This window comes from Pelophylax lessonae, assembly GCF_965119305.1.
Source record: "Pelophylax lessonae genome assembly, chromosome: 4".
In the NCBI taxonomy this organism is placed as follows: domain Eukaryota; kingdom Metazoa; phylum Chordata; class Amphibia; order Anura; family Ranidae; genus Pelophylax; species Pelophylax lessonae.
In genome coordinates, this window is record NC_138771.1 from 582,669,756 (window position 1) to 582,683,606 (window position 13,851).

A 13,851-nucleotide genomic window follows, 5' to 3' on the forward strand; every position below is an offset into this window, starting at 1 on the left:
CCATCTAGAAAAAGGGGCTCATTTGAACCCCTTTTTCTTTACATGGGATAGCAGACAGGACTTATTCTTATACTCTAATAACTTAAACTAAAAATAAAGAGACTGAATGCCAATCTGGAATTATAAAGGCCGCGGCCGTTTTAATACTTGTATCAATAAATTAACATAAACTCAATAAACTTTAACCCGATCACTAAGATCCAGGTTACCAAAAGTTATAATATAATCAACCAAATTATCCAAACATACTCATCACACGGAATGGTAGATAAACCACAAAATCGTCCCTCTTTGCACCGCGCAAAGATGACCTAACAAGTATAAACTGGCCGCGACAGCCAAGGGGAGGGGGGGGGAGGGGAACAAAACTTGTCAACTTGCCACGAAGTTCTTCTTGAGGTAAGTGATGCTTCAGGCGCTGAGCCCCCCTTTAAATAGCTCCCAGGCAGGCTCGAAGGCGGGAAGAAAAACAAGAATAAACTAGTTTAAGTTCTGCTCTTCCTAGCTACAGAATAAGCCCCACTGTGATTGGGGCTTATTCTGACCATACGCTGGCTTCCCCACCTAGAAACCCCTGTACTAGTTAAATGGGATGCCTATCTTTTAAACAGCCTGTCGCCATCCCATCTAGAAAAAGGGGCTCATTTGAACCCCTTTTTCTTTACATGGGATAGCAGACAGGACTTATTCTTATACTCTAATAACTTAAACTAAAAATAAAGAGACTGAATGCCAATCTGGAATTATTAAGGCCGCGGCCGTTTTAATACTTGTATCAATAAATTAACATAAACTCAATAAACTTTAACCCGATCACTAAGATCCAGGTTACCAAAAGTTATAATATAATCAACCAAATTATCCAACAGACAGGAGGCTTAAGCCCTCCTGTCACCACCCCACAGCGCGGCCTGCTCAACACAAGTACCCAGAATCGTATTGAAGATATCGAGCCCGATATCTGAAAGGTGGACGTCATCAGATCTATATAGCCCGGCGATTCCACCCTCCAGCTCAAAGTGCCGGAAAGACAGAATGCCTGCGGAGCCTAACCATCTAGCTAAGGCTTTGTTGATCCGCCTCCGCACCTTCTCCAAAGGTTTAAGGTGCGGGTGCTTGAACCAGACAAGCCGGGGAACAATCTCAGAAAAAACAATCCGCATACCTGGGTATGCGGAATGCAAATAAACTAGGTCATCCCTAATCCTAAAAACTAGATCCAGAGACCTAAACTTCCCAATGTCATTTCCTCCCAGATGAATGACCATTACATCAGGGGGAGAAAGGACCTGCAAAAGTCTGCTAAGTTCAGGTAACAGTTCAGCCCAACACATGCCCCTCTTACTGAACCAATGGACACGATAGAAGCGTGGATCCAAACCAATGTTCTCGGAATAAATTCGCCTTCTGGCTCTCGCGCGGGCCCAATGAACAAAGGAGTGGCCAACGATCCATACCGAGAGGCAAATAGAACCTAAAAATCAACGACAATTGTTAGGACGAATATACGTGACATAAGCATTAGACTTCCACCTACCAATTTCTTTCAACGCCTGAGCTTTGACCCCCAATCTGGCGGCTTCAGTGGCCGCACCAATCCTAAAGGAATGCGAAGACAGCTGGGAGTGCTCCAGGCCAGCAGATTTCAAACATTTGCGCAAAACGGCATTTAATTGAAATTTAGTCAACGCTTTACCCGACTGATGAACAAAAAGAGATCCCGCAGCAGATGACCGTACCGCCAAAAATCTGCGCAACAACAAAACAGGGCACAACTCAGAATGAAGGTACTGGTGTAAACAAATCCATTTTCCCACGCCCAATTGATCCGTTTTAGAAAAACGTAATAAAATGCCGATGTCGGCCTCGCGAAGGTTAATATCGGATAACAATAAGCCGGAACCGCTACTCCCGTCGTGTATGAGCTCCGAAATCCGCAGGGCACCAAAAAACATGACCGAAAAGGCCGCCTTAAAAAGCGCAGATTCATAAGGAGAAAAACAAACACGCTCAGTTGCTAAACAAAGTTGCTCCAAAATATGAGGAGTGACTGCCTCCCTGCGATCAGGGCGCCAGTTTGCCTTCCGATAGCCTTTCAAAGCCTGTCGAACAGCAAAAAAGGCAGAGCAGGGAGGATGATTCCGCAATTTAGCGAAAAAGGAAACACCAGCAAGAAGCTTATTGACATGAGACCAGGAATATTCCTTAGAAAACAAAAAATTCAAAAAAGACAAAACCAGATGTTCAGAAAAATTATCAGGAGATTCACCAATGGAGCATAGATGGGCCAACCAAAGATCCCAGGCCGATTGATATCCGGCCAGGGTAGCTGGGGCCAGAGAATTCGCAATATTAAGCGAAACCAGATTTATACCACGCCCCATAGCCGGGCCGGATAACGACAACCCACTTGATCCGCATCTGGAAATAGCCGAAAAAATCGCTCCATCTGCAGACGAGACAAAGAATCTAATAAAAAGAAATATTCAGCGCTGGACTCTTGTACACACCACTAATAAATGGACCAGCAGCTAAGCACTCAAGGGCAATATCTCCAAAACACCTTCTGAATACATAATAGAAAAATAGTGCAGCGCAATCCTAGTGGTAAAATTATAAAATCATGCAGAGTCCCAGTGTTAATAGGTGTCCATATAAACAGATAAAAGTCTCCAGTGTAAAGTGGTCCTAGGGCAATTCCATAAGGTGCTTGTCTCCACGAGTGCTCATGCAATCCCACCACCTGTTCACACTGCCGCTCACCTTAACAAAGAGACCCTACAGGGTCAACCAGCATTTCATCTCAAAATCAAAGCATCCTCACACTTTCTTCCTTAAGCGTAGTAAATGATTACACCTCCGATGCACTGTCAGCTCCTCAAACAATGTTACCAATATGTGTAGGAGACAAGAAAAAACGATCTAATGCTCTCTGTATGCAATCAAGCACTCTTTAATCCATATAAGAAAACAACTCACATTTTTGAAGAAAATAACAGCGCATATCTGCAGAGTTTGCAAGCAGGCGTGCATCAGGTCCACCAACCCGGAAGAGTGAGAGGCGGCCGCGGGTCACGTGACATCCCTCGTACGCGTTACGTCCGTGAAAATAAGCGGGACTTCTTCAGCAAGGGTCACGTACCATACTGCGGACCCGTCTTTTATGACAATATGATCTGCCCACCTCCTGTCTTCAATTAACTAATCAGTATGATTCCAAATGGAAACAGGAAACAGGAAGTGATGTACACCGGAAGTGATGTACACAGGAAGTGATGTACACAGGAAGTGATGTACACAGGAAGTGATGTACACAGGAAGTGATGTAAACTAAGGGCAGGAAGTAAACACTGCATGACCCTTAAGCCAGGACCAGCCTGTATTCTTATATGCAGTGTGTACGGGCAATTTAAAAACTTTCCACAAGAACCAGCTTGTGGAAATACATTAAATACAATTTAATAAATATACTATGCCCAAATTTAAAATAATACATCTTCCCATAATCCAAAGACAGAGAGACAAAGAATCTGCCAAATCGTTATCCTTACCAGGCACATAGGCGGCCTTTATCCATATGTTTAGTTTCAAACAACGGGATACAAGGTACCGCAAAAGATTCACAACAGGAGAGGATTTGGAAGACAAGCAGTTAATGGCATACATTACCCCTTTGTTATCAGTGCGAAACAAAATGCGTTTGTTCCGGAAATGGGAACCCCAAACCTCAAGGGCCACCACAATTGGGAAAAGCTCCAACAGCACGCTGTTGCGAGTGTAACCCAATTGCTTCCATCTGTCAGGCCAGGAGTCAGCACACCAATGAGTCTGCCAAATGGCGGCAAAACCCACCGAGCCCACTGAGTCCGTGGCGAGACAGAAATCCTGATCGGTGACAAACTCATCTTGCCACACTGCTCTGCCATTAAAATAAATCAAAAACTGCACCCAAACCAGCATATCCTCCTTGACATCGGAGGACAAGCGGACGTGCGCAGTAGGTGATTTTAGACCTGAGATAGCAGCATAGAGCTTCCTGGCAAATAACTTACCCAGAGGGATAATCCGATAAGGAGGAGCCCTAACAGAAACTGCATCTCCTTCAAAGTAACCTTCTTCTTGCGAATCATCGCTAACAAACAAGATGTCAACTTGTCAACCTTCTCCCGGGGCAACCTAAATTCCATTAGAACCGAATCGATGTGAATACCTAAAAATTGCACCTCAGTAGATGGCCACTCAGTCTTTTCATGTGCCAAGGGGATCCAAAACTGTTCACAAATATCAAAAAATGTTTCAAGCAAATGCAAACAATCAGGGGAACCCGCTCTACCCATGAACAAAAAATCGTCCAAATAATGGACAAGACAAGAAGAGCCCGACCTGCTGGACACAACCCATTCTAAAAAAGTGGAAAAACATTAAAAAAAAAACAAGAAAGGGAACAGCCCATGGGAAGGCATCTATCAAAGAAAAATTGATTCAAAAAGAAAAACCCCAGGGAATTAAAGGAATCAGGGTGGACTGGCAGCAGGCGAAAAGCAGACTTGATGTCTGTCTTTGCCAGCAATGCCCCCTTTCCCAAACCTCGCAAAATCACCAAGGCATCCTCAAAAGAAGAGTATTGCACAGAAGCCTCGTCCTCGCTGATCTCATCATTCAAAGATTCCCCAAAGGGGAAAGACAAATGATGGATGAGACGATAAGAATTAGGTTCCCGCTTCTGAACTATGCCAAGAGGAGATATGCGAAAATTGGGAAATGGAGGGGAGTCAAAAGGACCAGCAAACCTACCCGCCTGCAACTCCTTACAAATTTTATCAGCAACCACATCCTCAAGGTAAGCAACAGATTTTAGATTATTCACCAGCGTGCAACCTGTGCCTTTAAAAACGGGCAAAAAGAAACCATAGGCGAAACCCTCAATTACTAGCGTGGCTTTCACCCTGTCGGGGTATTGTAGAAGCCACGGGAGCATTGCGCACAGTTTCACCGGGGTTATTGCTTTTTGAAAAACCCCCTGCCGGTTGAGAACTCTGCATCTTCTTAAAACATTTGGCAACTGGGTGGGAACCCGCACAAAAGGCACACTCGTGCCTATATCTGCAGGACCCAGGCCACTTGCACTGGGAATCGTTGTAACTGAAACAGACCCCTTTGCGAAAGGAATGGGAAGGGGTTGGCTGCTGAGTAATCACAGACGGCTGTCTACCAAAAGAAGGCTTCTGTGTTAGCAAAAGATCCAGCCAAAGGCTGATATCCTTGACACCCCATTTCAAATTATGCTGCACAGCCAACTTCTGGCGGAAGGCAACGTCATAAGAGAACCAAGCCGTCCCACCAAAGTTTTTATAGGCTTCCAAAATTATATCCAAATGCTGAAAAAGACCAACACATTTGGAAGGGTGTTTCTCACAGAGCACTGCAGCATAAATAAAAAACGCCTGCAGCCAGTTGTAAAAATTTTTAGTCACAGGGCGTCTCCGCTCCTCCTCGTCCTTCTTATCCCCTTTGGAGACAAACTCCTTAGCTGAAGGCAGCAAAGAGAGCATGTCAACATACAAACCACTCCAGATTTTCTCCTTCACAGAATCGGATAGGTGAAAACACAGAGGGGACATCTCACAAGTCAACGCCTCCCTGAGGCACACCTCAGGGAGATTTTGAGTTCTGGCCAGGGCGACAGAAGCAGGAGGATCTGCCAGAGGAGAGGCCAAACTAGAAGGCGGATTAGGTACCGCACTAATTCCTAAAAGGCCACTAGATGGCGACCACACGTCCAAGGGGGAAGAGGCCTGCATCCGAGCGTCAGCAGACGCACTAGATACAGCCAAATCCCCCCCTCTTACGGGCACCGGGCCACTACTAATTTGGGGGGCAGCAGATAAAACCTGCTTAAACTCCTTAAGGAAATCATTCAAAACAGCCGACATGGCGTTAGTTGCGGCCAGGGGAGACATACCCACCCCCTCCCCAGAGCATCCCAACCCAGCTTGGTCCCGATCCACAATGGTGGGCATAGCCAAAAAAGTAGGGGGGATCACCTGAGGAGGAAAAAAGTTAGCCGCCTCACCTGGCCCCTGAAAGGGGGGACGATCTCCGTGCTGCTGCTCCGGAACCAGGTGATGTGACGGCGCCGGGGCTGCGACCAGCCCACCGGCGGGGCGCAATGCCGAGCTGCTTCCTCCTTCCCTCCTCGGAGACGGGCGTGGAGACTGTGAAGGATCCTTCCCGACGACGAGCGGCTCCCTCCGGACGATGGGCGGCCCCCTCCGAACGATGGGCGGCTCCCTCCGGGCGATGGACGGCTCCCTCCGGTCGATGGGCGGCTCCCTTTGGGCGATGGGCGGCTCTCCTCGGACGACCGGCGGCTCCTTCCCGATGACGGATGGCTCCTTCCGGGCGGCGGATGGCGAGTAGCGGCGGCGGGGCGCCCTCTTCCTCTTCGCCGGGACGGCCTCTGCTCCGGGAGTCTTCGACGCGCCGCGCCTGCTTCCAACAGATGGACGATCCTCTTCCGCCGGCTCCGGTGATGAAGATGCCCTCCGACCTCCGCCGACGACAACATCCGGTCCGCTTCTTGACCCGGTGACGGCTTCCGGGCGTCCGCTTGACCCGATGACGACATCCTCGCGCAGGCTTGACCCAGTGACGACATCCGTTCCACCGCTTGACCCGGCGACGACATCCGCTCCTCCGCTGGATCCGTCAGCAGAAGACACCGAAGCCGGGACACGAACAGCAGCAGCTGGGGGCTCCGCCGGACTGGAATAAGATGAAGACATGGCCAGACACCGCCGAATCCAATCTTCGGAACCCTCTTTACCGGCCCTCTCAAGCAACTGGCGGATAAGACTCATCGCGAGGAGCGGAGCTGAACAGGAACTGTAATTGGGGCTTATTCTGACCATACGCTGGCTTCCCCACCTAAATCTGCCTAGAAACCCCTGTACTAGCTAAATGGGATGCCTATCTTTTAAACAGCCTGTCGCCATCCCATCTAGAAAAAGGGGCTCATTTGAACCCCTTTTTCTTTACATTCTGCAATACTTGGTGAATAAAACACATTGTTCTATGAAACTTGATGACGGAAATTATGTGATTGGTAACAACCAGTTCATAGTTTCTAAAAGTAAAATAATGCACATAGTGAAAAAGAATCACTTGATAGAATACAACATTGGGGGTACAGGGTTGGAAAGAACTAGGGAGGAAAAAGATTTAGGCTGCACTTATTTTAGATGATTACAAAATGAGAAAAAAGTGTGGCCAAGAAGTGGAAAAATCAAATAGAAATCTGGAGTGTATCACTATAGGGTTCCCCAGCAGGAGGGAGGGGGTCTTGATTCCCCTATATATATCTTTGGTTATCACTAGAGGGATCACCAGCAGGAGGAAGGATGACCTGATTCCCCATATAGATATTTAGTTGTCAGTAGAGGGATCGCCAGCAGGAGAAAGGAGGTCCTAATTCCCCTATATAGATCTTTAGGTATGACTAGAGGGATCACCAGCAGGAGGAATGAAGTCCTGATTCCCCTATATAGATCTTTAGTTCTCACTAGATATATCACCAGCAGGAGGAAGGAGGACCTAATTCCCCTATATAGAGCTTAAGTTATAACTAAAGGGATTACTGGCAGGAGGAAGGAGGTTCTAAATCATAAATATAGATCTTTAGTTATCACTACAGGAATTACCAATAAAAGGAAGAAGGCCACGATTCCCCTATATAGATCTTTACTTATCACTAGAGGATTCCCTAGCAGAAGGAAGGAGATCCTGTTTCCTATATATAGATCTTTAGGTTATGACTAGAGGGTTCACCAGCAGGAGATTTATTTTAGATATATATAGATTTTTAATTATCACTGGATTGATCACCAACAAAAGAAAGGAGGCCCTGATTCCCCAATATAGATATTTAGTTATCACTAGAGGGATCACTAGCAGGAGAAAATAGGTCCTGATTCCCCTATATAGATCTTTAGGTTATGATCAGAGGGTTCACCAGCAGGAGGAATGAGGTCCTGATTCTTCTATATAGATCTTTAGTTAGTACTAGAGGGTTCACCAGCATGAGGAAACAGTTCTAATTCCACTACATAGATCTCTAGGTATGACTAGAGTGTTCACAAGCAGGGGGAATAAGGTCCTGATTTCCCTATACAGATCTTTAGTTATCACTAGAGGGATTACCAGCAGAAGGAGGGAGGCCCTGGTTCCCCTATATCGATTTTTAGTTAGCAGATTCACTAGCAGGTGGAAGGAGGCCATAATCCTCCTATTTAGATCTTTATTTACCACTAGAAGGATCACCAGCAGGAGGAAGACCGTCTTAAATCACCTATATAGAGCTTTAGTTCTCACAAAAGGGATCACAAGCAGGAGGAAGGAGGTCCTGCTTCTTCTATGCAGATCTTTATTCATCACTAAGGCTTCATGTACACGGGACGTTGTTAAAAGTCCCTTTGAATGCTGGAATTTTTAGGACGTTTAAAACGTCCGTTAGGTCGCGTTTGCACCCGCGTTTAGCGGGCGTTTGCGTTTAGAACCGTTCCTAGAGGTCAAAAAAATCATTCCCCTTTAAAATGGAAAAACGCGAGCGCTAAACGCGGGTCATCACGTTCGGCCACGTTCGGTCGCGTTTTTGCGTTTGAAACGCCAGGAAACACACATTCAAATGCAAATTTTTGCTTTCCAAAAAACGTCCCTGAACTCAACTGCCTGCAAATGACTGTAAATGGACAGATAAGATAACATGTAGGTGGGTTCAGGGGCTTCTGAAAAAAACACCCAACTGCTCCTAAACGGCCATTTACAACGTCCTGTGTACATGGAGCCTAAAGGGTTTATTAACAGGAGGAAGGAGGTCCAAATTCCCCTTTATAGATCTTTATTTACCAATAGAGGGATTATCAGCAGGATGAAGAAGATCCTGAGTCCCCTTTATAGATCTTTAGTACTCACTGGAGGGATCACCAGCAGGAGGAAGAAGGTCCTGATTCCCCTATATAGATCTTTAGTTGTCACTAGAGCACAGCTCCCAAATGCCCCTGATTGCCAGAGACTGTCCTTGAATTGGAACAAAGTCCCCCTCCATTTCAGTCTGATCTATATAGTTGTATATAGAGAGACTACAAACTGGCCCCATACCTGGAGGTGCTACAAGAGCCCAAAGACAGGCAGACTCTGAGCCTGTACAGACTGAGCGCCCACGGCCTGGAAATGGAATTAGGACGGCACAGACAAACCTACAAGCCCAGGGAGAGCAGATTGTGCCAGCAGTGTGACCAGGGGGTCCCGGAGAACGAGGACCACTTCCTGCTACAGTGCCCTAAGTACTCATCAGTGAGGGACACTCACTTCCAGAGACTCTCCGCTTTCACCCCGGACTTCAATTCCCTAGAAGAGAAGAGGAAACTCCAAATCCTACTGGGAGAAGAGGAGCCAATGGTGAGAATAGCTGCACAATATGTGACAGCGTTTCACAGCCTGAGAGGGACATGAAAAACGGAGGACTTAAAAATCCTTTACATAGACTCACCCCCCATTCCCCTTTATATTACCCATTACCCCCCCAAACCAAACTGCTTTGGCAATGCTAAAATGTATTTGGTCCTGCCAATAAAGCTTATTTGAATTGAATTAAATTGAATTGAATTATAAAGCACACTATTTATCTTTCAAAAAGTGTTTCCCAGTGCTAAGTCTTTCATCCAAATTCTTTAATTGGTGCATTTTGTAAGTTTTGAAAGGCAATATAAATGATAAATGAAGAGTGGTGGTTAAAAAAAGCACTTTTTTTTACCAAAGTATTAAACGACCAACTTAGTACTACTTTACCAAAGTGGTAAAAAAAGGTAGAGTCTCTTAACCCTTTATACAATAGGTGTCCCTCGTTCCCATCTCAAAATGTGGGGAGGTATGCTAGAGGGATTACCAGCAGAAGGTCTTCATTCCCCTACATAGATCTTTAGGTACCCCTAGAGGGATCACCAGCAGGATAAAGAAGATCCTCATTCCCCTATATAGATCTTTAGCAATCCTAGAGGGATCACCAGCAAGAGGAAGGTGGTTCTAATTCCTCTATTTAGATCTTTAGTTAGACCTCATTTAGAATACTGGGTCCAGTTTTGGAGACCTCACTTGCAAAAAGATATTGATAAGATAAAACTAGTCCAGAGAAGAGCAACAAAAATGGTGAAAGGTATGAGATATAAAACATCAGGAGATGCTATAAGAACTCAATATGTACAGTCCTATGGAAAGAAGAGAAAGGGGAAACATAACTAAAATGTTTATTTACATAAAGGGTGTGAATAAGGTTCAGGAGGAAAGTACTTTTAATATGAAGCTAAGAACACAAGGACATGACCTAAAATAGCAGGAGTAAAGTTCAAAACCAATCTTAGTATTATTTCACAGAAATAATGCTTGATGCTTGGAATAGACTTCCAGCAGAGGTTGTGAGTCAGTCAGCAGTAAGTGGATTTGAGCATACTTGAGACAAACCTACTGTAGCTCAATTCAGACAAAAAATTTCAGTAAAAAAAAATAATAAAATATGTGGCCGATTCAATGGACCACTGAGACTTTTTCTGCCGTCGCTCTTCTTGTTTCTATAGAGCAGTGATGGCGAACTTGACACCCCAGATGTTTTGGAACTACATTTCCCCTGATTCTCAACTACACTGTAGAGTGCATGAGCATCATGGGAAATGTAGTTCCAAAACATCTTGGATGCCAAGGTTTGCCATCACTGCTACTGTATAGAGAATCCCTGTTCAGCATTAGAAGACATGGTGCAGTTTTGGTAAAATCCAGGTATAGGCGTTTTTTTTTTTTTTTTTTTATGGAGTACCTCTGTCCAATTGTATTGCTATCTGTGACCCTATTGGACAGGAAATTAAATGGGAGGAACAGGTGTCACTAGGTCAAGATGACACTGCGGGCTAAAATGGAGACTTTAAAATCTTCCATATTTAGTAAAAGCTGAAATCCAGGAAAAAAAAACTATTTTGTATATTTGCTATGTAAAAAAAATATATATACACTGCCTGGCCAGGAAAAAAGTCGCCACCTGGAATTAACTAAGCAACTATCTAAACTAAGCATGCGGTATCTATCCTATTGGATAGTTACTGCATGTGCCCAAAGAATGAGGTCACCTGACTACCTGAATATACTGAATGACCAGGTTATTCCATCAATGGATTTTTTCTTCTCTGATGGCACGGGCATATTCCAAGATGACAATGTCAGAATTCATGGGGCTCAAATTGTGAAAGAGTGGTTCAGGGAGCATGAGACATCATTTTCACCCATGGATTGGCCACCACAGAGTCCAGAACTTAATCCCATTGAGAATCTTTGGGATGTGCTAGAGAAGGCTTTGCGCAGTGGTCCAACTCTCCTATCATTAATACAAGATCTTGGTGAAAAATGAATGCAACACTGGACGGAAATTAATCTTGTGACATTGCAGAAGCTTATCGAAACAATGCCATAGCGAATGCATGGCAACAAAATATTAGAGTGTGTGAACTTTTTTGTTGGTGGCGACTTTCTTTTTGGCCAGGCAGTGTATATATACTGTATATACACTATATTGACAAAAGTATTGGGACACCTGCCTTTGCACACACATTACCTTTAATAGCATCCCATTTGGTGGAGGGGGGATTATGGTGTGGGCTTGTATTTCCAGGGTTTTGTCTTGACTCCTTAGTTCAGTGAAGGGAACTCTTTAGGCGTTAGCATACCAAGACATTTTGGACAATTTAATGCTTCCAACTTTGTGGCAACAGTTTGGAGATGGCCCCTTCCTGTTCCAACATGACTGTGCACCAATGCACATACAAGGTCCATAAAGACATGGATGAGCAAGTTTGGGGTGAAGGAACTTGACTGGCCTGCAGAGAGTCCTGGCCTCAAATCGATAGAACACCTTTGGGATGAAATAGAGCAGAGACTGCGAGCCAGGCCTTCTCGATCCAACCTCAGTGCCTGACCTCACCAATGCGCCGATTTACAGAAGACTTTTTATTCTGTTAAAATAATACAATATGTTTTGTGAATGAGCAGAAGAGTCCAGGATGAATGAAACTAATAGTTTTACTTACCGCAGCAGCATCCATGCACAGGACTCCCATCCCTAGAATGGACGAGGGGAGGAAGCTAGAGAGCGAGTGAACCACTATCCAGGGCCACTGATTGGTGGTACCACTAGTCCATCTGTATGGGGCCCAGGCCCTATCAGTTCAGCAGGAGGAATTGGATCATGGACAGGAGAAGGGTGTCCGGTGTGGTGGACAGGGCAGAGGGAAAATTACAGGAACTTATCCCTTGTATATCTCTCCCTGAAGCAGCTGAAAGCCAGCTTCATCTCCTCTCCCTCCCACCAGTGTTTAGCTACTGCAGGGGAGAACTATAGGGGATCTGTTCTAGTAAATGCCCCCGCTGCATCAATTACCCCTCCTGTTGAAAATCTCCTTCCTCCTGCTGCAGTGCCCCACCTGTGTGACCCTCCATCAGCACTGATGGCTTCTTTTACTCTCTCTCCCGCCGGCTGCTGCAGGGTATGGGGGATCATTTTAGGATGCAGAGGCCCCGTGATTTCTAATTGTTTAAGTGCCAGAGCTTCCAATGCTTACAGTAGTGTCCAGGATGAATGAACGTTTTATCTAATGCAGCGTCATCCACACAAGGGGCCCCCATCCTTAGAGGTAAAATATTTTTAAATTGAAAATGTCCAGAATTAGTATTTTGTTCCTCCGCCCAGCTCCAAACAGAAGTGTTTTTTTTTCTTTCACTCTGTCCCCATTGATTAGATTGGTCCTTACTCCCTGTCCCTGTGACAATAGTAACTCAATTAAGATTTCTTAAATTAAGAATTTCTTCCCAACTCTACCCAATGCTTAAAATAAAAAGTGTTGGTTGAAGTTAGGTTTTCAAAAATAACTTTTCCCAGCCATTGTTTATGTCTGATCAGGGTTGTATTTACCAAACAGCACTCTTGTGTGAGTAACTACAGCTGTATGATGGTCCTGGTCCTGCAATGTGTCTCTCTTCATCTGCTATTGTTCATAGGACTGGTATGTAAGGTATGTAAACTGTATGTAAGGCCAAAACTTTTTTTTTTTTTGGATAGAGTAGGGAGTGTTATGATTAGTGATGATAACATAAAAATAGTGCTGCATCAAAAAGAGATATGCATCTAGTGTAATGGTACCTTTACCTAAAAGTAAAATGATTTAAAAGGTGAAAATAAATATAAAGTCCATGTATCATAAGTGCCTCTTGAAGGAATTCATTAACAAGACCACTACTGATGAAGTCTACACCCAGACGTAACGCGTATAGAGGGCGGAGCCTACATACTGACATCACATCGCGGCCGACTCGAGGCAAGGAAATTGCATATTGGAAGCCCGATTGGCCTGCACTGCTTAAGTGCTACATTTGTGAGATTTTATCTTAATTTGTACTTGCACAATAATACCTTAGACAGAGAGCACTAGATTTTGTTACCTTCTTCTCCCTTCACATATTGTGGAGTGTCATCGAGGCTTTTTTGAGCCAGCTGGAGGGAGGGTAAGGAGGAGAGGAGCCAGCAGCATTCCGCATTGAAATATCCCCAGAGGGGAACCACTGTTTTTGGCCTACTGGTAACACAGGTATCAATATGAGGTGAGTGGCCTGATTGCACAGGTGGAGGCGAGCACCAGCACTTTATTGCCTGTTTGCACCAGCACTCCATTGTCTGTTTGCACCAGCACTTTATTGCCTGTTTGCACCAGCACTCCATTGTCTGTTTGCACCAGCACTCCATTGTCTGTTTGCACCAGC